The sequence below is a fragment of the Hypanus sabinus genome, chromosome 21 (genome assembly GCF_030144855.1).
Source record: "Hypanus sabinus isolate sHypSab1 chromosome 21, sHypSab1.hap1, whole genome shotgun sequence".
Taxonomy (NCBI): Eukaryota; Metazoa; Chordata; class Chondrichthyes; order Myliobatiformes; family Dasyatidae; genus Hypanus; species Hypanus sabinus.
The window spans coordinates 26,981,555-27,006,501 of record NC_082726.1 but is presented as its reverse complement, the minus strand read 5'-3'; the positions used below and the strand labels follow the sequence as shown (position 1 = coordinate 27,006,501).

Below are 24,947 nucleotides of genomic sequence, written 5' to 3'. Positions count from 1 at the left end.
GACCAGTTGGAAAAATGGGCTGAAAAATAGCAAATGGAATTAAATGCAGACAAGTGTGAGGTCTTGCTGGGTAGGGCTTACATGGTGAATGGTAGGGTACCGAGGAGTGTGGTGGAGCAGAAGGATCTGAGAATACAGATCCATAATACCTTGAAAGTAGATGGGGTCATAAAGAAGGCTTTTGGCACATTAGTCTTCATAAATGAAAGTACTGATACAGGAACTGAGATGTTATGTTGAAGTTGTATAGGACATTGGTAAGGCCTAATTTGGAGAACTCTGTGCAGTTTTGGTCATCCACCTACAGTAAAGATGTCAGTAAGAGTATATTTATAAGGATGCTGCCAGGACTTGAAGACCTGAGTTATAGGTAAAGTTTGAATAGGTTAGGACTTTATTCCCTAGAATTTAGTGTCAAAATGAATCACTGAGGAGTGAATTCAAAGGAGTCCTTGGGCCCATAGTCAGTGAGAAGAGAAGGGATAAATAGTCAGGTATGGCATCTCCTAAAGTTGCAGGCAGAAGGGAAATACTGGAAGAGACAGAAGAGCTGAAGGCTGATGTTGAGAATTAAAGTACTCAAGAAGTAGTAAAAATTTCCCCTTCCTCACACTGATTATAAATGATCAACACTGTTAACACTTGGGAGAAGTCTTTCCAGTCCTAATAACACCCTATCTTGCTTTATCAAATACAAAGTGAACTTCTGTGTAAAAAAAAAGAATATCCATAAGACACAAGTGCAGAATTGGGCCATTCAGCCCATCAAGTCTGCTCCACCATTCCATCATGACTAATCTATTATCCCTCTCAACCCCATTCTCCTGCCTTTTAGCCTTAACCTTTGATGCCCCTACTAATCAAGAACCTATTAACCTCCGCTTTAAATATGCCAATGGCTTATCCTAGCATGGAAAAATTTATGTCGCAATACTGTGCATAAAATCTTAATGCTGTCATAATAATGGGTAATTAAATTGGATTTAAAACGCAGAAGAACCAGAGGCATGAAACTTCCACCTTCTTTCCATGATGCATTTCTTAATTCTGCTCATGTTAATCTTAATTGCTGATTAAAAGGGGGATGCAGTGAATGTCAGAGAAAAAAAATGCTTTGAGATTAGTGGTGTACATCCACAAACAAACATAGATAAACAACCAATGTGCAAAAGAAGACCAACTGTGCAAGTACAAAAGAAATGATAAATAAGTAATAAATAATATTGAGAAATTGAGTTGTATGGTCTTTGAAAAAGAGTCTATAGGTTATGGAATCAGTTCAGTGTTGAGTAGAGTGAAGTTATCCATGCTAGTTCAGAAGCCTGATGGTTGAAGGGTAATAACTCTTCCTGAATGTGGTGGTGTGGGACCTAAGGTGCCTGTATTTCCTTCCCTGCAGCAGCAGTGAGAAGAGAGCTAGGCCTGGATGGTGGGGGTCCCAAATGCGGTTATTGCATTCTTGTGGCAGAGCTCCTTGTCGATGTGTGCAATGGTGGAAAGGGCCTTTCCTGTGATAGACTGGGCTCTATCCACTCATGTAGGCTTTCCATTCATGGGCATTGGTGTGTCCATACCAGGCCGTGATAAAACCAGTGAGGATACTCTCCACTGTGCATCCATAGAAGTTTATCAAAGTTTTAGATGACATGTCGAATCTATGCAAACTTCAGGTGCTACTGTGCCTTCTGTATAATGCCACTTATGTGCTGGTCCCAGGACAGATCCTCTAAAATGACAACGTCAAGGAATTTAAAGTTACTGACCCATTCCACTTCTGATCCCCTGATGAAGACTAGCTCATGGACCTCCAATTTTATCCACCTGTAGTTAATGATCAGCTCTTTTGCTTTGCTGACATTGAAAGAGAGGTTGTTGTTGAGGCAACATTCAGCCAGATTTTCACTCTCCCTCCTATATGCAGATTCATCACCACAGCCAACACAGTGGTGTCATCAGCAAACTTGAATATAGCATTGCAGCTATAATTCATTTCTCCTGTGTTTTTTTAATATGTTTTTGCTCCTTCACGGAAACAATTATGTGAGGTATTCTTCTCAAAAGGAACTACAAAGCCAGCAGTATTGGGTTCACCGCCTGTTATAGTCAGTTCTATTGACTTAAACAATGCTAAGTAATTAAAGGCAACAACACCCACTTTGTGCTACTTCCCAAGGCTAACATGTACTGTACTGGCACTGGGCTCTCTCTCATACTGAGTACTATTCATGAAGTAAGAGAACATGGGCAGCCAGTTAATCAGGTGTGGCATCATACCTGAGCCCAATCTTCTCCAGATCTAGCTCGCACTCATGCCCCATTGAGAAGGTGGAATTCCTTTAGACAGGAGATGGTAAATCTGTGAAATTCATTGCCTAAGAAGACTGTAAGGGCCAAATCATTTGGCATATTTAAAGCAGTGTTTCATAAGTTTTTGATTAATAAAGGCATCTAATCTTATGGGAAGAACGAAGAAAAAATGGGGTTGAAAGGATAATAAATTAGGCATAATCAAATGACAAAGCAGACTCAATGGGCTGAATGGCTTAATTTTTCTCCTATGTCTTATGGTCTTCTTACATAATGACTATAGTTAGCATGAGGGATGTTGATCCATTTCCTCTAACTTTACTTAACTTCACTTACCCCATCATTGAAATACTCCCACAAACTTTGGACTCACTTTCAAGGACTCTTGACTCTTCATCACATGTTCTCGATATTTATTATTTATTATCTATTTATTATTTATTTATTTATCTATCTATCTATTTATTTACTTTTTCGTTCTTTCTTTCTTTCTTTCTTTCTTTCTTTCTTTTTGTATTTGCTCAGTTCATTGTCTCTTGCGCGCTGGTTGAGTGCCCAAGTTGGTGCAGTCTCTCATTGATTCTATTACAGAAATATAGAGTTGGCCTGCTAGAAAATGAATCTCAGGGTTTTAGATGGTGACACAATTGTCCTTTGATAATAAGTTTACTTTGAACTTTGAATTCTAATCCTGATGCAAATCATTTGTAAACATCTGTTCAGAATTCCGACTAGTGCTGGAATCTCAATCTATTCTGGAATTTAATAGTTCACTGAACTTAAAATACACTAGTGGAGCAATCCAATTTGCTCTACAGAGAGGAATGCAGTAACGTAATGGGTTCATGCCTGAAATCTGAACTGATTGTAGAACATTGAACATAGAACACGAAAGCACAGTACAGGCCCTTTGACCCACAATGTTTTACCAAACTTTTAACCTACTCTAAGACCATTCTAACCCTTCCCTTCTACAGAGCCCTCCATTTATCAATCATCTATGGGCCTATCTAAGAGTTTCTTAAATGCCCCAACGCTTCATCAGTAGACAAACTTAAACCCCATAAGAATCATGGTAACTGGGGAAATTCAAACTTATTTCTTTAAACAAGCCTGGAATACAACAAAACAACCTGTTATTCGATACGATAGAGGTATATGATATTATGAGATGCACAGACAGGGTAGGTGATCAGTCTTTTTTTCCAGGATAGAAATGCCACATACTAGAGAGTGAGGGGTAGAGTGAAAAGGCAAATATTTAAAAGAGGTTTTCAAGCTATGTCCTTTTTAAACACATCTGGTGTTAGGTGCCTAGAATGTGTTGTCAGGGGACGTGTTAGAACTAGATAGGATAGCAACGTATAAGAAGCATTTAGACAAATACAGGCAAACAAGCAAGAAATAGAGGGATATTAACCTGGAGCAGGGAGATTGGATTAGTTTAGATCAGTATCACGCACAGTTCCGATATTGTTGTAGAGGAACTGCTCCTGTGTGTACTGTGCTATCATAGTTCAGGAGTGAAGCACGTTGATTTGTTTGGACTAAGGACAGTGGATTTCCTTGACTGAAGAACAACAGTGAACAAGATGGTTTTTCTGTAGTCTGTTCTATTCATGTTGTCGATACTGCACTTCATTTCTGATTTATTTGATTAGCTGCTCTGAACGTTTCAGCTCAATTGGTGGGATTTGAATTCCAGTCTCCAGATCATTACCAGGGATTATTAGGCCCAGTTGCATAATTATTGTCGTATTGAATCACTCTGCAGTCTAACGTGCTATTATACTGGAGGTGTAACACTGTAAACATAATGTCACAATGCATTGAAAAGAGGACATTTGCAGACTTGTGGTCTACAATTAGAACATAGAGCAATACAGCACACGAACAGGCTCTTCAGCCCAAAATGTGTGCCAAACACAATACAAAATTAAACTAATCCCTTTTCCTGCACATGATCCACATTCCTCCATTTCCTGTACAATCACATGCCTGTCTCATCATATTTACCCCACTTTACAACCACTGTTAGTGCATTCCAGTCACCAACTACTTTCTGTATCAAAAATCGTGCCTAACACATCCCCTTCAAGTGTTCCCCCTTTCACTTCTAAGCTGTGCCCTCTAAATTTTAACATTTCTTTTCTGGGGGAACATACCTTTTCTATGCCTCTCATAATTTTATAAACTTCTATCAGGTTTCCAGAGTAAACAGTCCAAATTTGTCCGAATTTTATTCATAGATTATACCATTTAATCAAAGTAGCATCCTGGTAAACCTCTTCTGCAACTTCTCCAAAGCTTTTACAAACTTTCAGTAAAGAGGTGACCAGAAATGAAAATTATACGCCAAGTGTGGCCTAACAGAGGTTTTATACAGCTGCAATATGACACCTTGATTTTTAATACTCAATGACCTGACCAATAAAGGTAAGCATACCATACACCTTCTTTACCATAAGATCTAGTTGTGTTGTCACTTTCAGAGAGCAATGGGCTTGGACCCTACGATCCCACTGTACATGAATACTGTGAGGAGCCCTGCAATTAATTGTATACTTTATCCTTACATTTGACCTCTCCCAAATTGCAACACGAGGCAGTCCTCATTGGAGAAATGGAGGTGGATCTCGTATTTTGTAACTTCAAAACATAAAAACTATTCAATTGTGAAAACACAGAGCAGAGATGCAAATCTAACTTAGATTTTACTTTAAGTGAGGAGCGTGCACGTGACATGGCGCCATAATAACATATGCCATACATGTACTTTTACACATAGCCTGTAATGTCTTATTTAAACAGACAAGAATGCATAATCAAATAATATATTTACAATATTACTGAAATATTTAATACACAACACTTTTAGCTATAAACTCCAACTTAATGTAGGATACAACTCAACTCAAAAATGTAATGTGTTGCTCTCCAGTCATCTATATATGATCAATATATTATGCAATACTATCATCATTAATGATTATTATCACCTGTTACTCACTGTTTATGAACCTATGAATTCTTCCAAATTCTACCATTTTTTTTTACAAACGTAACTTACCAGTCTGTCTGTTCTCGAAGAAGAACTTGATGCTTCTTGACCATTTCACATTGTGCTTTTTTTTTAAACTTGACCGTCCTACTACCTTTCAGCAGGTAGGTAGTCATCTTGGGCAAGTTTAAAACTAACTCAATGCCAATGTGAAGTTTTGTAACTCCAAAATAATTGAATATGAAAACATGGAGCCAAGCTGCAAGTCTAATTTTGTTTTTACTTTAAGTGAGTTGGTGCATATGACATATTCCATCCATGTACTTTTACATATCACCCATAAAAATATTTAAATGAACAAGAATGTCCAGTCAAACAATATTTTTACAATATTACTCTGATATTACTGAAATATGAAATACACAACAGTGGAGAGTGGTAGTAGCTTTAAATTTTTTTGCATTAACATTATCAGAGGTTCTGTTCTGTGACCAGCACATTAGTCTCATCACAAAGAAGGCGTGCCACCTCCTCTACTTTTTTAGGATTTTCCAAGTCACCAAAAACTTTGACAAACTTGTATAGATGCACAGTTTTGAATATCCTAACTGATTTACAGCCTGGTATAGAAACACAAATACCCAGGAATGGAAAAGGTTACATGGTGTTGGATACAGCACAGTCCATCACAAGCAAAGCCCTCCCCATCATTCAGCATATTTTCATGGACTGCTGCCACAAGAAAGCAGCATCCATCATCAAAGGCCCCCACCATCTAGGCCATGCCCTCTTCTCACTATTACCATCAGCAGGGAGGTTAAAAAGACTTAAGTCCCTCACCAACAGGTTCAGGAACAGTTATTACTGTACAACCATTAGACCCCTGAATTGGCATGGATAACTTTGTCTTCTTTTGCACATTGGTTGTTTGTTAGTCTGTTTTTTGTGCATTTTTTTTGTAAATTCTACTGTATTTCATTTTTTTTCTGTAAATGCTTGCAAGAAAATGACCCTAACTGTCCTGCCCCTTGTTTTTGTCTTCTCTTCACTCTCATTCCCTCTCCCTCTCCATTACTCTCTGCCTAATAGGAGTAGAGGACCAATTGTGGTAAGGTTGCAAGATGTTTGATATAGTCTTGTTGGGCCAAAGGGCCTGTTTTATGCTGCTTGACTCTGTGACAACTAACTTCCCAGCTGCTTGGATTGGGTGTTAATGTAAAAGGTAGCTGAATTAGCGCAAAGAGTGGAAAATATAATACATGAAAGCAGTTCTCTGTGTTTTACAAAAAAATTCATGATTAAAATTTAGTTTTTATTTGTCACATAAACATCAAAACATACAGTGAAATGTGATGCTTGTATCAACTCAAATCAGTAAGGATTTTGTTGTGCAGCCCACAAGTGTTGCCACGCTTCCAGTACAAACATAGCGTGCTCATAACTTACTAACCTTAACTCGTAGGAGGAAACCAGAGCACCAGGAGGAAACTCAAACAGTCATGGGAAGAACATACAAACTCTTTACGGACAGTGGTGGAATTGAACCCTCCCTTATCTTACAGTTGGCATTGTAAAGTGTTGCACTAACCACTATGCTCTCACGCTGCCCCAATAAGCCTCAAAGACATGGAGTTATTCAAAAACATCTAATTATAATATAATTTGATGATGAGAGAAGCAACCTCATCCCAATCCTGAAAACACGTGAAATTGGATTTATTATGTAGCCTCAGCTGATGTAATTCCTTTCAGTTGCAATTCGCAGCTGAATCTGGCCATTGAGTCCATCTACAAGGAGCACTGTCACGAAAAGTAGCATCCTTCATCAAGGACTTCACCACCCAGACCACTCCGTTGTCTTGCTGCTGTCATCAGGAAGGGGGTACAGGGGCCCTAAGTCCCACACCACAAGGTTTTGGAATAGTTAATACCTTTAGACCATCAGGCTCCTGAACGCAATGTGGATAACTTCACTGACATCAACACTGAATAGATCCCATAACCTATGAGCTCACTTTCAATGACTCTGCAACTCAGGCTCCCAATATTATCTATCTATCTATTTATATATTTACTTAATATTAGTTTTCTTGGTACTGTATTTGCAGTTTGTCTTCTTTTGCACATTGGTTGTTTATCTGTCATAGTGTGTAGTTTTGCATTGATTCTGTTGTGTTTCTCTGTTCTACAGTGAATGCTCACACGAAAATGAATGCCAGAATAATATATGCTGAGATAAACTTACTTTGAACTTTGTCATATGACTGTTTAAATGTTCTTCCTCTGTACAAAGGGGGAATTCTTTCAGGACAATGTCAGCTGGAAGGTGCTTTGGTGCGCTCTGTGAAATCAGCTCGTATAAAGCCAAGTTCTTCCCTTCCACTGAACTCTCTCAAAAGGTGGATCAATTTTAAAGTGGGATGTGGTTTTGTTCCCTCTCCTTTGATCAGGCACCATGCACCATACTGAAAATCAGCAATGTCACAGTGGCTGCTGCAGAATTGATCCACAGTTAACTAACGGCTGGATACTGCAACAGACTAGTTCTGCCCCTAGAGAGGACTACTGTCAAGAGAAGTAGGTTATTATTATTAATTTGCATGTCTAAGAGGAACATCAGTCCAGAAAGTAGAACACAGTTTGTACAGACAAACTGTACAGTACTGTTACAACCTCAGTTTGAGTTTAAACAAGGGTCTCGTCAACATCAGGGTTAATTTTTCATGGATCTGTCAGCAGATGAGACAATAACTGGGAAGTTCCTGAATGGAAGCTGTGGTGCTGACTCACCTGAGGAGAAGAAAATAAGAACTACATTGCACATTGAATATCTAATTGTACAACACTGGAAAAGGCTCTTCGGCCTGCTGTGCCAAACTAAACTAACCCATTCTGCCTACACAAGATCCATATTCCTCTACTCTCTGCATATCTAAGAGCATCTCAAATGACTCTATTCTAATTGGCTCCACCACAATTCCAGACACCCACCATTCTCTGTGTAAAAAAAACAGCCTTGCAGACCTCCTTTGACTTACCCTCTCTCACCTGCAATGTGTGCCCCCTAGTATTAGACATTTCGATCTTGTGGAGAAGATACCAGTTGTCTACTCTGTCTATGCCTCCCGTAATTTTATAAACTTCTGTCAGGTTGTTCATCAGCCTCTGTGCACCAAAGAAAACAACCCAAATCTGTCCAGCCTATCCTTCCAGCTCGCACTCTAATCCAGGCAGCATCCTGGTAAATCTCTTCTACTCCCTTTCCAAAGCCTTCACATCCTTCCAGTAAATGGAGCAACCAGAACTGGATGCAGTATACTCCAGATATAGCCTAATGAGAATTTTATAAGTAGACCATTCAGCCCCTCATGCCTGCTCACCCTTTCCATATGAACATGGCTGAACTTTTACCTCAGTATCAATTCCTTGCTATAATACTTCAAATTGACAAATACAGTGATTTCTTGAAAAAAACTCAGCAACCAAGGCTCTACTGCCCTCTATGGTAGAGAATTCTCTGGGTTCAAAAATTTCTTCTCATTTCTGTCTCGTTTGACCAACCCTTATCAAAGTCTGCTGTGGACAAGAGTGCCCCCACAAAATCATTTAGAGTCTTCTCCAACCAAAAGCCCTGGATAAACCAAGAGATCTGCAATCTGCTAAGGGCCAAACCAGTGGTGTACAGGTGTGGCGACCAAGTAAAATACGAGAGGTCCAGGTACAACCTCCGGAAAACCATCTCACGTGTGAAGTATCAATTCATGATCAAACTGGAATCCCAGAAGGATGCTCGACTGTTGTGGCAGGGTCTGAATGCTATTGACTCCTACAAAGTAAAACAAAGCAATATATACGACAATAAGATTGCTCACAAATAAGCTCAATGCCTTCTGTAGTTGCTTTGACCAACAAACCATGGAGTCACCATCACAAACTCACAAAGTCCCCGACGACAATGTCTTTGAGGACAATATGAGAGCATCCTTCGGGAGGGTGAATGCATGGAAAACACCTGGCCCAAAAGGGTAACTGGTTGGGTACTGAAAACCTGTGCTAATCAACTGGCTAGAGTATTCACTGATATCTTTAACCTCTCACTTGACAGTCTGAGATGTCCACCTGCTTCAAGCATACTTCAATTGTACCGGTGCCCGGGAAGAACATGGTAACCTGCCTGAATGACTATCATCCACTAGCACTTACATCCACTGTGATGAAGTGTTTTGAGAGGTTGGTGTAAAACATATCAAATCCCACCTGAGGAGCAACTTGGATCTGCTCTTACCAATCACAACAGGTCAGTAGCAGATGCCATTTCATTGACTCTTCACTCAACCCTGGAACATCTGGACATGAAGATGCATACATCAGGATGCTTTTCATGGACTATAGCTTGGCACTCAAAACTAATCAATAAGCTCCAAGACCAATCACAAACAAGAGAACATCAGCAGATGCTGGAAATCCAAGCAATACATGCAAAATGTTGCAGGAACTCAGCAGGCCAAGCTGCATCTATGGAAAAGAGTAAACAGTTGATGTTTCAGGCCGAGACCCTTCATCAGGACTGGGAAAAAAGGTGAAAAGTCAGAGTAAGAAGGTAAGTACCTTGTGTGTGATAGGTGAAACCAAGAGAAGGGGAAGAGTGAAGTAAAGAACTAGGAAGTTGATTGGTGAAAGAGATAAAGGAGTAGAGAAGGGGGTATCTGATAGGAGAGGACAAAAGATGAAGGAAGAAAGAGAATAGAGAGGAGCACCAGAGGAAGGTGATGGGTCAGTAAGGAGATAAGGTGAGAGAGGGAAGTGGGAAGGAGGAATAGTGAAGGAGAGGGAGGACCATTACCAGAAGATCGAGAAATCAATGTTCATACCATCAGGTTTCAGGTTGCCCAAACAGAACAGAAGGTATTGCTCCTCCAACGTGAGTGTGGCTGCATCACAAGAGTAGAAGAAGCCATGGACTAACATGTCGAAATGGGAAGTAGAATTAAAATAGGCGGCCACTGGGAGATCCCGCTTTTTCTGGCAGATGGATCATAGATGTTTGGTGAAGCAGGTCTCCCAATCTACATCAAGTCTTACTGATATACAGGAGACCACACCAGGAGCACCGGATACGGTAGACGACCTTAACAGACTCACGGGTGAAGTATTGCCTCACCTGGATGGAAGGACGGTTTGGGGCCTTGAATGGTGGTGAGAGAGGAGGTGTAGAGGCAGGTGTAGCACTTGTTCTGCTTGCAAGGATAAATTCCAGGAGGGAGATCAGTGGGATGGGATGAATGGACAAAAGTGTTGCATAGGGAGCGATCCCTGCAGAAATCAGAAAGTGGGAGGGAGGAAAACATGTGCTTGGTGGTGGGATCCCGTTGGAGATGGCGGAAGTTACAGAGAATTATCAGCTGGATGTGAAGGCTGGTGGGGTGGTAGGTGAGGACAAGAGGAACCCTATCTCTGGTGGGGTGCGGGAGGATGGGGTGAGGGCAGATATGTGTGAAATGGAAGAGCTGCAGGTGAGGGCAGCATTGATGGTGGAGGAAGGGAAGCCTCTTTCTTTGAAGGGGGAGGACATCTCCTTCTTTCTGGAATGAAAAGCTTCATTCTGAGAGCAGATGCAGTGAAGCTGGAGGAATTGAGAGAAGGGGATGGTGTTTTTACAAGTAACAGAGTGGGAGGAGGTATAGTCCTGGTAACTGTGAGAGTCTGTGGGTTTATAATAGACATCAGTAGATAAGCTGTCTCCAGAGATAGAGACAGAGAGGTCCAGAAAAGATGAGAGAGATGTCGAAAATGGACCAGGTAAATTTGAGGGCAGATAGGAAATTGGAGGCAAGGTTGATGAAGTTGATGAGCTCTACATGTGTACAGGAAGTAGCAGCAATGCAGTCATCAATGTAGGGTAGGAAAAATGAGAGTGATACCAGTGTAGGCTAGGAACATAGACTGTTCCACATAGCTGACAAAAAGGCAGGCATAGCTAGGACCCATGGTTACATATTTTGTTTGAAGGAAGATTCTCCTTCTCTCACCATTAACTCCTTCATCAATTGACTTCCCAGCTCTTTACTTCACCCCTCCCCCTCCCAGTTTCACCGAACACCTTGTATTTCTTCCTCCCCTCCCCCCACCTTCTTACTCTGACTACTCAGCTTTTTTCTTCAGTCCTGATGAAGGGTCTCAGCCCAAAACGTCAACTGCTTGCACTTTTCCATAGATGCTGCCTGTTGTGTCCCTCCAGGGGATCCTTGATTTCCTCACTTGCAGTCCTCAGTCAGTTTGGATTGGCAACAATATCTCCTCCACCATCACCATCAGCAAAGGTGCACGATAAGGCTGTATGCTTAACCCCTTTACTTTCTTTATATTTACGATTGTGAGACTAAATATAACTCCAATGCCATATTTAAGTTTTTGATTATACCACTGTTGTTGGCTGTATCAAAAATGGTGACGTATCAGCATATAAATTAAAAATCTGGCTAAGTGGTGCCAAAACAACCACCGCTCGCCTAATGTCATTAAGACTTTACATGGATAAACTGGATGCTTCCATGGACTATTGGGCGATAAGATGAATCCTGGGCTTTTTCTGAGTCAAGCCTGTAGTTCCAGCTTCCACTCAACTGATCATGAGAAAATAATTAGAGCTAGGCGTTGGATATTCTGCCCCAAGTGATTGTTCTGTTGAATTGGCAAGCAACCCATGGGATAATTGTGCTGGACTCCTGAAAAATTCTAAGTAACTTCTCCAAAATGCCTGCTGAATGCAACCGGATTTGCCCAACAGAAGTAAAAATCAAAAATGATGACTGGAAGAAATCTAAAGGTTGGAACATTTAATTGTGAGGTTACTTTTCTCTTAAGTGTGCCTATTAGCTTCAAGTCTTTTAATATAAAAGCTCTTTTAATAATTTGAATTCCCCTATCATAATTTTTGTTGTCAGATCATGAGTGATTTTGAATGCAAATGTTAAAGAAATTAATTCATTTTCAGCTCACAATATATTCTGCAGTAGCTGGAAATCTTGAGCAGCACTCAGAAAATGCTGAAGGAACTCAGCAAGCCAGGCAGCAACCCTTCATAGATGCTGGCACCCTTGCTGAGTTCCTCCAGTGTTTTGCATCTGTCGTTCAGTTTCAGTGACAGCTTTGATAGCTTGTGAGCAATTTCAGCTCTTGTTAAAGCTGCTTGGTCGGCAGTTGAGAGGTTTCCATACTACTCTCACCCATGTAAATGAGCTGGGATGGAGATTCGCTGTACTTGAAAACATACTGGACACAACATCATGCCCCAAGGGTGGGTAACAGGTAACTTTTCATGGGGGGGGCACAGTAGCATAGCGGTTTACAGAGCCAGTGACCTGGGTTCAATTCCTGTCACTGTCTGTAAGGAGTTTAAGCTGGCTGGCTTAGCGGTATCAGCGCTGGACTTTGGAGCGAAGGCTCCCGAGTTCAAATCCAGCCGGCTCCCTTGCACGCTTTCCATCTCTGCTGGGTTGAGTATCGAGCTAGCAACTCAGTCTCGTAAAAACAAGAACCTCCTAAAAACGCCGTCATGATGGCATCCCGATGACTCCACTCAGAGTTAAGGGCTTTTTTCTTCTTCTGAAGGAGTTTGTACATTCTCTCTGGGTGCTCCGGTTTCCTCTCGCATTCCAAAGATGTGTGGGTTAATAGGTTAACTGGTCACGTGAGTGTAATTGGGCAGCACAGGCTCAATGGCCTGTTACCTTGCTGTAGCTCCAATTAAGTAAAGTATAACTAATGGAATAAATAAAGTAAAATTAGAACCCTGATCATCCAGAAAGCACTGGAAAATGATGCACAGAAGTAATACATATTTTATCAGGTTACTTAGCTTCACTGAAAACAATCCACGTTTGTCCAACTTCTCATTATAGTTAATACTCTCCAAGCCAGGCAGCAGCTTGGTGAACCACTTCTGCAACTTTTCCAAAGCCTCTACATCCTTCCAGCGGTGGGCTGATTAGTAACGTATACAATATTCTAAGTGTGGCCTAACCAAAAGTGAGCAAACTATAGTGAAGCAGAACTTTGTTTCTCTAGTTCCTCTTGGTTCTTCTCAGTTCTGGGAATTATTTAAGTGGACAGTAGTGTAAGAGTAGTACCAGCCATGGCTACATCGTTGTTGTCATTGTGGCTGAACATAATGCCTAACTGACCTAACCAATCAATTCGCCTTTCTTTGCCATAATCTGCACTCTAATATTTGCACAATAATAAAGCATTTAGATACTAGAAACTTTTTTTTAACATTTCCCTTTAGGTTTCACTGCAATATCCTCAATCTTGTCATAGGGTTTGGAGGCTTGCGTGCCTCAATGACTTGGAGGGCTATGTTATCTGGAGTCAGGGCCTTGGACTTTGCATCTTGGTAGGGTGGCCTATGCCAAGCAGGTCAAACAGTAGAGGCTAGAGTGAGAGTGATCCACCGGTCCTCCAGGTTTGAGGGTTTAGCTCAAGGTCAACAACCCTGGCTTTCCCAAAAAAAAATTACAGAAATAACAATAAAGAATCCTTCTGTATCTATGTGGAGGACCTTGAACCACACCTGGGACACAAAAGAGAAGTTGGTCAAGGACAGTCAGCAATGGGGGACCTTTAAATACCAACAGCATAAAAGGCACAAGGTTTTCTACAATATGGGGCAAAATAAATTGCCTTTATATTCAAGATTCAAAGTACATTTATTATCAAAGATGTATAAATTATACACATTGAGATATATTTGCTTACAGGATGCCACTAAGCAAGAAACCTGAAGAATGCAGTTTAAAAAAAGACCATATCCCCTGTGCAGAGAAAGCGAGAAACGTCATGCAAACAATAGAAGCAAGCCACAGCATTCTGAACCAGATTGAGTCCTTAGATCCACTCCCTGGAGCAGCCGGCGTAGGCCTAAACCTTGATCTCAGTCCATCATATTAGTGGGGCAAAAACACCCCAAAACTCACAGAGGTGACAGCTGCTGGATCAGTTCACAGCCTCACCTCCACAGAGAGGAATGAACATCACAGCAGGGTGAGCAAAATCACCCTGGCCCTTGGACGTTCCAGTCTCTTTGGGCTGGCATTTATATTGTCCAAGCATTAAATCGTGCCTTGCTCTAGGTGGTATAGCCATCACCCAGCCACACAGCCTGAAGCCATTCTCGATCCCACCAAATCACTCGGCGCTTGGGGCAATCCAACCTCACACAAATGGGCATCAAATCTTTTCCACATCAATTCCTCTCCAAATCGCTCACTCTGTCTCCAACACTGATACCAACTCTGTCTCTGACCCCTTGAGCACACTGAGCTCTGCTTTCCGATGTACCAGTACGACCCCTCCTTCAAATCAGCTTCACCTCTGCTTGCTTCTTCATGGTTTGCAGTGATAACTTACCACAATTTACTTCAGAAAAGCTGTTATTAGTAATGTTCCTAACCTTTCAAACTACCAGTGAGCTGTCACACACATTCAGTAGCGCCATCTTAAACCAGAATACAGCATTGATTAGGACTCCCTAAATCTAATAAAGCAATGTACTGTACTACAGAAAGGCAGTAGCCAGTTTGCACATACCAAGATGTCATAAGCAGCACTGTGTTAATGAACAGATGACCCCTTCTTATACACTGATAGTAGGATGAACATTGAGTTGGAACTAAGGTACCCCTTCATCAGAGACTATGGAATCTTTCAATAGTGCTGTTACATTGGAGCAGCAGCCTAGATTTTTATGCTCAAGGTTCTAGAGTGGGATGGTTGTTTTAAGATGAAGTACCTGCTCATTTTCATGTGACATAGACTGATGGCTGGGAATACTGGGCTGCCTCACACATTGTCCAGGGAAATAAATGGACTTTTGATTTATCTAAGTCACAATGACATCCTGGGTTAGCAAAATGCTTTAATTCTTGGATCATTCTGGAGGGTAGGGTTCCCTACTGCTGACTTCAGGCTCCTCTATCTGGAAATAGGATTAAAAAAAACTGAAATCATGTTGCAGAATGAACAGTAGTGGGCAGCTAAAGAGAGATTATCCAGCTTTTCTTCATCTACCGCAGCTCAGTTATGGAATCATTCACCACAGAAACAGGCCCTTTGGTCCACTGTGTCTGTTGAACAACCAAGTATCTATCAAGTGGATAAGGCGTCGGTCTAGTGATCTGAAGGTCACTAGTTTGAGCCTTAGCTGAGGCAGCGTGTTGTGTCCTTGCACAAGGCACTTAACCACACATTACTCTGCAACGACACCAGAGCCAAGTTGTATGGGTCCTAATGCCCTTCCCTTGGACAACATCAGTGGCGTGGAGAGGGGAGACTTGCAGCATGGGCAACTGCAGGTCTTCCATGCAACCTTGCCCAGAACTCAGTCATCATCGAAAATCAATGGAAGAAGATCTATCTACAATTAACCCCATTTTCCAGCAGAAAGCAGCAGCTGTCATCAAAGACCCCCATCATCCTAGCTCTCTTCTTTCTACTAACATCAGACAGGAGGTACAGGAGGTCCCACACCAACAGGTTAAGGAATAGTTATTACCCTTCAACCACCAGCTCTTGAATGAACTTGGGTAATTTCACTCACCTCAATACTGAACAATTCTACATCCTATAGACTCACTTTCAAAGACTCTACAGCTCTTGTTTTCAGCATTATTAATAGAAGAGAAAATAATTTATTTATTCATCGAGTTTGTTATCGATTCTTGAGTCAGAGAACTCTGAAAAAAAGCGATGCAGCAGGTTTTAACATCGTAAATCGGTGAGTGCTTTTTTGCCTTGTTAGTCCCATCTCTTGCTGTGTGACACCTCTCTGCCCATTTATTAGGGGGAGAGAGAGAGCCTGTGGTATTTTGAATTGCTGGGTGACAATAAGTTTCTGTCGTTCTGCAGATCATGGTCTTTCTTGGGGCCTTTGCTATTGCTTGCTTGATGGGTGGAGGGTGCTGATAATTTTTGCTGAAGTAGTGGGGAGGGGGGGGGTCGATGTCTTGCTGCTGTTTATGCATGGGAGGAGGAAGTAGGGGGACTTGGGGTTCTAACATTTTTACTGTCACTCATTCTTTGGGGTACTCTTCTGTTTTTGTGGATGTCTGCAAAGAATAAGAATTTCAGGTTATATATTGTATCCATTCTCTGATATGAAATGAAACCTCTTGAACTATTCATTCATTCATCTATCTATTTATTTATTATCATGGTTATTAGAATAGTTTGTCTTCCTTTGAACATTGGTTTTCAGTCTTTGCTTGTATGTAGTTTTTCATAAATATTGTTGCATTTCTTTATTTTCCTGTAAATGCCTGCAAGAAAATGAATCTCAGGGTGACAGAAACTGCATTTGAACTACTGGACTGTTGACATGGGAAGAGGGTGGATAGTGGAAGTGGGTCGATAGTAGCAGAGTGTGTGGGATTAATGGCTGATTGAATAGCTGGAGATGAGGATGCTTGAGGATGGAAACATGTCATGAGCTGCTGGAATTGGAATTGATTTATTATTGTCTCATATACTGAGATACAGCAAAGAACATTTGTTTGGATTGCCATCCCGACAGATCAACCCATGCACAAACATACTGTGGTAATAAAAAGGAAATCAGAATGCAAAATATAGTGTTGCAGTTACAGCAGAAGTGCTGTGCGGGTAGACAAATAACATGCAAAGACCATTATGAACTAGTCTGGGAGATTTAGAGTTCTTCTTTTAGTGTATGAGAGGTCCATTAAGCGGATGAGCGGTAGGGTGGAGGTTCGTCTCTAGCAAAGGGGATGTAAGGCACTCCTTCCCTTCACTAGCCTGCAGATCACCCTTGGGCAAGAAGAACATTCTCCTGCTCCTGCTTAGCATCCTTCCCCCTCCCCCACTCCGATCAGGATCATGTGAAGCCATTGGAGCAGGTGGTGGATTGTTGTATGAGCTAGTCGCTAGTGCATATCACAAGAGCTGGTTGTGTGACCACCATCTCCAGACAATCTCTGAAGATTATTGATAATGGCTGGGGTCACCCATCTTGTTAAGATACTGCCCAGAAGAAGGCAATGGAAAACCACTTCTGCAGAAAAGTTTGCCAAGAACAACCATGGTCATGGAAACACTGTGATCGCCCGCATCATACAACACGACACATAATGAAAGAATGATAGCCATAGAGCCATACAACACAGAAACAGGCTCTTTGGCCCATCTAGTCCATAACAAAGTATTATTCTGTCTCATCCCATCAACCTGTAATGGACCATTGCCCTCCATACCCCTCCCATCCATGTACTTATCTAAATAGTTTGTAAATGTTGAAATCATTAGATAATTCTAGAGCCAAATAAGTTCTTTTCACCAAAATTCAGAAGTTATTATGAACTGATTATGAAAAGTACAGATAGGAAAGGTTAAATACTACTGGAATGAGGGGGAGATATTAATGACAAAGAGTTAATGAGCATAAGAGGGTGAGATGTTGGGTTGAGGGGCAAAGTCGAAGAACAAAGCTTTATAATTAAAAAGAAACTTGACATACAATTAAGGCAATTCAGTAACCCAGTCATTTGAACTAAATAACGTACACAACACATTAAATATAACTTTCTTGAATTAATAGGTAATCAGAATTGAGAAGTAATTACATGGAGTAGATAGTTTGGAGAAAGTCAGAGTCAAGAAGTGATACCCTTCGGATTGTCTCCACTGCTATGATTCCACTCTGTAATTTTGATGCTATGATTTCCTATTCTTTGCTTGTCAAAAGAATAATATATTTATTAAAAATAACCTTGCATCCAGAAGCTATTCATAGTGCTCTAATAAGCCTTACTGTTCTGAGGGTTGTAATTAAACTAAAGGAAGCAACATTTGTTTTCCTGTGTTTCTGTCATAATTCCTCCAGAAGGTGTGATCTAAACCTTTGACATCATGTCGTCATGATACTGAAACAATCCTTTTTCAGAAAATCTGCAGGGAATACTGGGACATAAGTCATTCTTGGTGTTATAAGTGACTGAGCACCTGACTTCCTCGTGTCCACTTTAATGCATCCTTTTAATTTAGACGTTAAAATAGTGTGCCATATGAGCAAACCATGTGTGTGCTAACTCACATCATTAGCAGTGGTTTCTCAGCTGCTTTCTGTTCCATTGAGCCAGCTACACCTGCCAGTGCTCAATCACACACAAGAGCACAGCAGTCACTGCATTGACAAAATGTCAAAATGCTAAAAGAATGGTCTGTTTTATACTATTCCAGTTTTGTTATAATATTATTGTCCAGGTTCAGGAACAGTTATTACCCCTCAACCTTCAGGATCTTGAACTAGAGAGGATAACTTCACTCAATTTCACTCAACCCATCACTGTAACTGTTTCTACAACTTATGGACTCACTTTCAAGGTCCCTTCATTTCATGTTCTCAATACTTATTTATTATTATTTTTTCCTTTTGTTTTTGCAGTTTGTTATCTTTTGTACACTGTTTGTTTGTCAATCCTGTTCAGAATCAGAATCAGAAACAGGTTTAATATCATCGGCATATGTTGTGAAATTTGTTAACTTTGCGGCAGCAGTACAGCACAATACATAATAAATATAGGGGAAAACTGTGAATACAGTAAGTATATAAATGTATATCAAACAGTTAGTGCAAAAACAGAAGTTGAAAAATAGTAGTGAGGTAGTTCATGGTTTCAATGTCCATTCAGAAATCAGATGGCGGAGGGGAAAAAGGCTGTTTCTGAGTTGCTGAGTGTGTGCTTTTAGGCTTTTGTATCACCATCCTGATGGTAACAGTGAGAAGAGGACATGTTCTGGGTAATGCGGGTCCTTAATGATGGATGTTACCTTTTTGAGCCACTGCTCCTTGAAGATATCTTGGATACTACAGAGACTAGTACCCATGATAGAGCTGACTAATTTTACAATCTCTGCAACTTACATCAATCCTGTTCAGTAGCACCCTCCTAGCACCGCCCCCCCGGCCCACAACCAGATGGTGATGCAGCTTGTCAGAATGCTCTCCATGGTACATCTGTAGAAATTTTGAGTATTTTAGGTCCATTCTAAATCCCCTCAAGCTTCTGATGAAATATAGCCATTGTTTTGTGTTCTTTATAGCTGCACCTATATGCTGGGACCATGTTAGGTCCTCAGAGATATCAATACCCAGGTCACACTGGATGATAGTCATTAAGGCAGCTCACGCTGCTCTTCTTAGGCACTGATATAATTTTTGCTCTTTTGAAGCAGATGGGAACTTCTGAATTTAGCAGTGAGAGATTAAGAATGTCTTTGAACACTCCCGCAGTTGGTTGGCACACATTTTCAGGGCCTTACCAGGTACTCAGTTGGGGCCTGCCACTTTGCAAGGGTTCACCCTAATGAAAGCGGGTCATTCCTCCCTTGTCCATTCAACCCTCCCCACTGATCACCCTCCTGACACTTATTCTTGCAAGCAAAACAAATTCTACACCTGCCCCTACACCTCCTCCCTCACTACCATTCAGGGCCCTAAACAGTTCTTCCAGACTCACTGTACCTGTGAGTCTGTTGGGGATATATACTGTGTCCGGTGCTCCCTGGTGTGGCCTCCTGTATATCAGTGAGACACGATGTAGATTGGGAGACTGCTTTGCTGAGCACCTACACTACATCTGCCAGAAACAGCGGGATCTCCCGGTGGCCAACCATATTAATTTCACTTCCCATTCCCATTCCAATACGTCTATCCATGGCCTCCTCCACTGTCGTGACGAGACCACACTTAGGTTGGAGGAACAATACCTTATATTCCATTTGGGTAGCGTCCAACCTGATGGCATGAACATCAATTTCTCGATCTTCCGGTACTGTCCCTCATCTCCCTCTCCCCTTCACCATTTCCCATCCCCTTTTCCTTCTCTCATCTTATCTCCGTGCCTACCCATCAACTCCCTCTGGTGCTCCTCCCCCTTTTCTTTCTTCCATGGCCTTCTATCTCTTTCACTTATCAACTTCCAAGCTCTCTACTTCATCCCTCCAACTTCAAGTTTCACCTATCACCTTGTGTTTCTCTCTCCTCTCACTCCACCTTTAAATCTACTCCTCAGTAGTTTTTTTTTCACTCTAGTCTTGCCAAAGGGCTTCAGACCAAAACGTCAATTATACTCTATTCCATAAATGCTGCCTGGCCTGCTGAATTCCTCCAGCATTTTGTGTGTGCGGCTTGAAAGTGGGTCTTTCTTGATTGGGTGTGGTCTTTCTTGATTCTAATGTGTTGCATGGATTTTCTGTGCGGGCCCTCAAGAAAATGAATCTCAGGTTTGCATATGTGACATATGTGTACTTTGATAACAAATGTACTTTCAGCTTTGAGCTTTGATGCAGATTCATCCTTCAGTGGGTGGGATTCCACTTCCTACTGCATGGTTGAGGGCTTTGACACTGCTGCCATGTTTTCTATGCATTTAGCTTTTTGGAGTTGTGTACGCGTGTACATGTGCAGCTCTGTGCCAAAGGAGTGTGTATCACTATTGGATATTTCCAACTATCAGGTGTATACAGACCCTCTCCAGATCACCCAAAATGCTGGAAGAACTCAGCAGGTCCAGCAGCACTTATGGAGAGGAACAAACAGTTGATGTTTTCGGCCATGGCTTTTCATCAGGGCTCTCCAAATCCCTGTTCTTTTATGGCTACCCTTCCAGTTCCATGCAGTTGCCCTTACTTATAGTGAAAATTGCAGATCAGATTGGAATTTCCTGATGGAGCTAGCTGAGCTCTAAACTCCACCACCCAGAGCATGGCCTCTTCTCATTGCTACAATCAGAGCCTGAAGGCACAATATGGTGATTCAGGGGCATCTTCTTCCCTCCACCATCACATTTTTGAGCGGACCACGAATCCGTGAATAATACCTCACTCTTCGCTCTCTTTTTGCACTATTTATTTATTTTGTATATCTTTCTTATTACAATTTACAGGATTTTAAAAAAAAGTATTTCACTGTACTGCTGCCACAGAACATTTCATGACATATGTCAGTGATAATAAACCTGATTCTGGTTCTGAAATTGTGCTGGGAATCTCTGCTGCAGAACAGAAGGTGGAATTGCATGACGTGGAGACTTCCTCGCATTCATCATTTCTCTTCTGTAACATTGACAGGCCCCACTACAGCTATTCTGTCTGGTCTGGAATGGCAAATCAAACATGAAGGAATGTAACAAGATACAGAGAGCAGTGGGCTTGGCTCAGAGCATGACAGGCACCTTGTTCCATACCATCAGTTGCTATTACAGGAGGTACTGCCTCAAGAAGGCAACATCTATTATTAAAGATCTCCACCCTCAGGCCATACCATCTCCTCAAAGCTATCATCAAGCAGGAAGTACAGAGGCTGAAGTTGCGCACCACCAGGTTCAAGTAGAGTTACTTCCCTTCAGCCATTCGGTCCTAGAGTCAACCTGCACAACCCAAATCACTACCTCAGTATAGGAACACTGTGACCACTTTGCACTACAATAAACGTTGTTCTGAATTGTAATCATTATTTTATAATTTTATATAATTTATGTTTACTTCATGTTTTTCTTGTGAATATTATTTCTCTGATACTATGTACCTGTGATGCTGCTGCAGTTATGTTTTACATTGTACCTATACACACATGCATTTGTGCTTTTGACAGTAAACTTGACTTTGACTTTAGTCATTGACGCATGCTGAATGTATGTGTGTGCTCCATATGTGAAGCAGGCGATTGCATGTGAGGAAAGAGCACAGATCTGCACACTGCGTCTCTTGTCAAATCTCACAAACGTCAGTATGGCAATACTATGAACACTTTGATCACCGACAATGGACTGTTTTTTACTTTAATCTAACTATGCTGTAAAACTGTGGATAATTTATGTTTAAGTTCTTTTTCGTGCGAATGCTGCTAATGAGATGCTAGGCGCCTCTGACGCTGCTGCAAGTTTTTCATTGATCTGTAGATACTTGTGCAGATGATAATAAACTTGACTTTGATATCAAACTACTTTTATCCCACTGATGAGACAGACAAGCAAATCACTTCTTGCTGAGTCAGTAAAGCAGCCAGCATGATCAAAGATCCCACCACCCTAGACATTCTCTCTTCTATCCTCTCCAATTGGGAAGAAGGTACAAAAGCCAGAAAGCACGTACCACCATGCTCAGGGACAGCTTTGACACACTATTATAAGAGCATTGAATGCATCCCTAGCATAGTAAGATGGACTCTCGAACCCACAATCTACCTAGTTGTGAATTTGCTTTTTAACTGTCTACCTGCACTGCACTTTATCTGTACTGTAACACTTTATTCTGCACTCTGTTTTACCTTGTACTATCTGAATACAGCATTGTCATGATTTGATCCGTGTGGACAGCATACAAGATAAGTTTTTCAAGGTCGTTTAGTACATGTGATAATAATGAACCAATATATTGTAATATAGCAATTTAATACAAAGATTTTTGAAATTTTGAGTGCATATCCCAGCTGCATTGCAATACCATATGATTATTCATTCAGGCAATATAGACATTTCTGACAACATGGGTACTTATTATCAATCATCAATTGCCTCTCAGCTGTGGAGACAATTAAGAATGAACCAAATCTGTGCGTTAAATTAACAAGTGGAACAGATTGGATAAGGGTGCAGAATTGCTTCATTACTGATCTAAGATGGGATTCCATGACAGTCCAGTAAATCCCTGCAGATTCTAGGAATTTAAATTTCAAGTTATTTAATTATGCTTCCCAACTGCAGATACTGGAATTGGAACTTCCATCTCCCATAACTTTACCACAGTGCGACTATGTACTTAGGTTCCCTGCCACTTGATTCACATTGTGAGCAGTCAGGCATTGTTAAATGGTTACGGATTCATAGGAAAGTTACAACAGAGGAGATCATTCCGCCCATCATCTAGATACCAATCCAAAAAGACTGGGACCTATCAGTCCCAGCTAAACCCCATCTTGTTTTATTGAGTCCATATCCCTACAGGTCACATGCATCAAGTTGTTTTTAAAACTGACAAAGGATTTTGCCTCCACCATTTTTTTAAGACAGTGAGTTTCAGTCTCCCACCAGCACCCTCTGGGTAAGGACACTTTCCCTCATCTCCTTCAGGCAAACATTGTTCCTTGGTTTCTGATCTACTAAGGATCCTTTCTATTCACTTCATCTCGGCCCCTAATAGTTCAGAGCAATGAGGACACACCAAGAGTTGGGTGCTACACTGTAACATTACTGCAGAATATAGTCCTGTGTCGCACCTCTGATGCATTTTAGCTGTATGAGACGTTGAGCCAGGGCAACACATAATTGATCAGCCTTTTTATCTATATGGATTTAGTGGTGAAATGATTAAGTTGGTATTCAGGTGGTGTGAGATAACTGGTGAAGACATTACTGAATTCCTCTGCTCTGATGAGATCCTTCCCATGATTGGTGGATGGCACCTTCTTGAAATGAAAAGCATATCCAATAATGAAGCACACTCTTAATACTACACAGAAGAAATCTCATCTCAATCTTTGTATAGGTTAATAAAGCAACTGGGCATAATCTGCACTTGGATTAATATTTTAATCCATGGTCTTCTCATTGGAGATACAGGAGTCTGAAATGAACAGTTACAGCAATGTTATGTTTACCATTTAAAAGAAATTGAACCGTAGGTAGCATCGGAAAGGTAAATATGATATGAATTACTTGTGAATGCAGCATATAGTCTGCCAAGAATGTTTTACTGCCGAGTGAACAACAATCACGTTCTCTATCAGAAATCAATTAATAATTAGTAGTCAAACACTGAATGATTACAGTTAAATTATCATTACATTTTTTGAAAAACAGATTGGACTGAAATACAGGGAATAATCTACATTGCCCCTCCTTAATCACTACTGGCATGCTCCAAAAATCTGACAAGTAACAGATTACTTATTAAAATTATAATGTTCTGAGGTTTCAATTATATTGTCAAATTTACATTGCTTCCTCTTGCTCTCAGAGGATTGCTCTGTTGATTAGGTCACAGGCTGAATCTTGCTCATTCCTTTTCCATTATTTGCTCAACTCACTGCTTCATTCAAACAACAGAAAGGAAAAGAGAAACATAATTTTGGCAATTAAAATAGAAAGGTCTAGTTTTAAGGCTGCGAACTTTGAACGTGGTGTGAATTGAAATTATATTAGGTTAGGGATCCAAATATCTTGCTGCTCAGCAATGGCAAAGTACTGTCAAAATCTGAATAATTTTATTAATGCAGTGAGGCTTATTACTGCAGATGCTGCAAATGTGAAGTAAAAGTTAAAGCACTGGAAATATTCATCAGATCAGGTAGCCTCTGTGGACAGAGAAACAGAATTAATGTTTCATGCGGATGACTCCCTTCAAAACTCTGTTTCTCTTTCCCAAGATATTTACAGTATCTTCTGTTCTCATGTCAGATTTAAAGAAAATGTGATCAGTACCATCAATTTATAGTTTAGAACTGCATTTTCAGCAATTCTTTTCATCAATGTATGAACGTTTGATGCAAGGATTAACAATAGTAATAATAATTCTGATGTTGAATGAGCTGAGTTTTAATTATAACTTGATAATATTTGAATTTTAT

At 40.8% G+C, this 24,947-nt stretch overlaps 1 protein-coding gene across 1 annotated transcript in view; it reads right to left on the bottom strand.

Moving 5' to 3' along the window:
* Positions 1–24,947, bottom strand: part of hcn4 (hyperpolarization activated cyclic nucleotide-gated potassium channel 4) — a 501,153-nt gene that overhangs the window by 49,915 nt on the left and 426,291 nt on the right. The gene's annotated exons all lie outside the window — the stretch shown is intronic.